A 3,305-nucleotide genomic window follows, 5' to 3' on the forward strand; every position below is an offset into this window, starting at 1 on the left:
TATGTTTACCTGGCACTGGCAATCCTTTCACAAACTTATCCATGCTTAGTGCAAGACCATGCTGTCACAGTTATGTTTGTCAGTTTTGTTCATGGACTTTAGATTTGACATTCACAGACTTTTAGTATATGTTGGTCATTAGTTCCCATTTCCTTTGTTTGATTTCCCACTCCTCGTTTGTAATCATTAGTCTCCAGCTGTGTTTGATTTATCATCTCGTTTGTGTTGCCTTTATATATTCTTCCCTCAAGTTCAGTCATGGTCAAGTCACTGTTATGCTAGGTTGGTTTTGTACCTTTTGTTTGCCTGCCTTTTTAGATTGTTCATTAAACGTTGGAATTTATTCTTCTGTCTTCACCTTCTTGCCTGCAAGCAACTGTGACACATGTATCGTTCATTCATATTTTCACATGGCTCCCTGCAATACTCAATTCTGATTCTTCAATCATGCCATCCAGCAGGCTGTTATTCGACGTAAACAACCGCTACAACTTATAACAGACTGCACAAGAGAGGACTGTGAGTCATCTTGAGGTAATACAATGTCAAATTAATATTTTTGTGTTTAATTATTTACTCAAGTGGGACAATTTCACTGCGGCATCTTGTATCACCCTGAAGATTTATTTTATATCACCTGCTGTCTATAAACTATTCTCTAGCCTTGCCATGACCCCTTTTTTTATAACTCCGCCCCCAGTTTGGGAACCACTGCTGCAGAGTGAAAGCAAACTGGGAATTCCATGTTCAATTGATATATTTAAATCTTCAACAAACACCGTATTGTGATTGTCTGCATAAACTACAATATTTTATCAAGGTACTGTTGATCTGACTATCTCTACAGCAGATCATAAAGCAGAAATCACCAACGACTGGCACACATGCCACCATTGGTAATCACTTGCATGGAGCGATGGAGATTTGTGTTGAAGTTCTTTCTTTCTGTTTGGTAACATATTAAATGTAAAGTGACATGATTTACAGTTCAGATACAGGTGTTCACAAAAATCTAATAAATGATAAACATCACATTTGAGCATCTAAAAGAAAAGGGATGAGTCAAACATATAAATCATAATATTAATTTAAAATGTATAAAGTGTTAATTGTTTAGATTTTTAGAAGGCACATGAGCTTCTATCACATGTACAATACTGCGTGTTTGCTATGTAAAAACATGGGTCGATTTTCACATTAGTTTTAACTAAAACAGCAGACTAGCTTATTGGAAATGCAAATCACTGATCTGTATAATGATCAGTGATGCAAAATCTTTTTTTTTTTTTTTTTTTCTGCCAGTAGCTGGGGCTTTTCAACAAAGCAGAAATATAGTGGTTTCCCCGGTAACGGCTGTACAAAAAGCAGCTCTGCACTCATAAACACTGTTTTATTAAGCATTATATGAAAGATTAAATGAAAATACCATTGAAACATTTTTGGAGATAGTCGGTTTCCTTCAGTGCTCATATTTATTCAATTTACAGCCTTTTGAAGTTTAATCATCACATTAAGCTATATCGTGATTCTTTATTCCCAAATTTAAGACCTCTTAAAATTAGAACTAAGACTTATATCATCGGCCTGGGGGAATATTTAAGACATATCATCAGATGTGTTCATCAGGTGTTCCGGCTCCTTAAACACTACAGACCCTCCTCTGGGGCACCTTGGGTGATCAATCTTAGGCATGTGTTTTATAGTCAGTTGCTATTTCGATCTAAACCAGATCCACAATCCCATTTTTTTGGATCTAGACAGAGTTAAACTGCTCATCCTTTTTCTCAAATTTTTTTTTAGGTCGAAGGTGAATATCTCTAGCTTGGGGTTCAGGAGTTGAAACTGCCAAGCTTCTACTAGTCCTTCCCCCTGAAGGTCAAGACGAACCGGACCAACATCATCCTTTGTGGGGACAACCACCAGATGTGTTAACTTCTAATCTGAGAATTTTCATACTGGCCTTCATGATTTTTACCACTACACCAAAAAATTAAGATGTACAAGTGTTTTGGGTGCAAAATGTGCTGTTGCGTGAGAGGTGCTGTAACTGTAAAAAACTGGGCTCCAATTAAGGCCCGTTAGCCCCAGCCCACCGTCCCTGCATGCTGTCCAAGTGGACCTGGGGGGCTGGATACTTACCGCTCCCCAAAGCAACTTTTTGTTAACACCGCTAGGTATCCAGGTCACTCGAGAAAAGGCTGTGAGAAAGGTCTCTTCTTAGGGCCCTTTGTCAGCCTGGGAACAAGCACAATTTGAGGGGACTGTCATTTCCCCCTCTGCCGACCTAAAACAGAGAGTCCATTGACGAACAAAGCAGCCATATAACAACGAGAAACCAGTTGCCAGGTCCTTCATTCCCCAAGGATAGACCCCATAAACTCAACTTGGGCTGAGAGTCGAGACTGGCAGATGCACATTTTTGTACAGCAAGCTTCTAACAGCCCTTCCCTCTAAATTTAATGTAACAACTGAGCAAACATCATCCTTACCAGGGATAATTGTCAGGTGCAAGAAGCTCTAGGATAAGCTAGGTGAACCATGCCCCGTGAACCCCCTATCTTGGTTCTGCACTCTCAACCATGCTAACCATTTTTATTTATTTTTTTCTTTTCTATCTATTTTCCAGTGTTTGTTGCCCATTTCAAACCTCAGTCAATTACAATCCTACACGCATAAGAACCGAAAACCATTTACCAATCCACTACCGAACACTGAAGTTCAAGCATGACCTTTGCCCTCCCAAAAAGACCCCACCTATCCAGATCCCTTCCCATTTTGAGAACTTCTTTATTTTCTCTATAAGGGAGTATTCAGAACAGAGAATGAATTTGGATCATCGTCCCCTCATAACCCCCACGACCATCACAACTCCCATTTTTCATCCTTTGTTGTTTTCTTTTGTTATTATTTCGTTATTTTATACATGGAGTAACCAAAGCTGGCTTAATTTGAATTATTTTTGTTTCCACGCATAAACATTGTTTTCTAAAAAACACAAGCATGTACATTCATGCTGCTCACAAATTATTGTAGCCCAGTTTGTGCTGAATACAATGTTATCAGACTTTAGCCATTAATGTTTTTAAGATACTGAAAAAAACAGAAGCCCTGTGCTTTTGTTCCGATCCGGTTCTGATCTTCCCTACTGTCGAGGATGAAGGTGGTCCTGAACGAAGATGCAGCACCCGAACCTCCAAGGGGTGACCAGCCTCCCTCACTACTGACTGGGGATACAGTCTCTGGTATTCCAAACTCATATACCCCCGAAAAAACAATCCTGTGTGCGCGCATTAACTCTGGAATAG

General features: G+C 39.5%; 1 long non-coding RNA gene across 1 annotated transcript; it reads left to right on the forward strand.

The window, feature by feature from the left end:
- The first annotated feature begins 255 nt into the window (after positions 1-255).
- On the forward strand, positions 256-3,074 carry LOC107558478 (uncharacterized). The gene is made up of 3 exons (XR_001605481.1): positions 256-282; positions 459-534; positions 1,801-3,074. It is a non-coding gene; the product is annotated as an uncharacterized lncRNA (long non-coding RNA).
- The last annotated feature ends 231 nt before the right edge of the window (positions 3,075-3,305 follow it).

Source organism: Sinocyclocheilus grahami, unplaced genomic scaffold, assembly GCF_001515645.1.
Source record: "Sinocyclocheilus grahami isolate Dianchi unplaced genomic scaffold, SAMN03320097.WGS_v1.1 scaffold646.1, whole genome shotgun sequence".
NCBI lineage: Eukaryota > Metazoa > Chordata > Actinopteri > Cypriniformes > Cyprinidae > Sinocyclocheilus > Sinocyclocheilus grahami.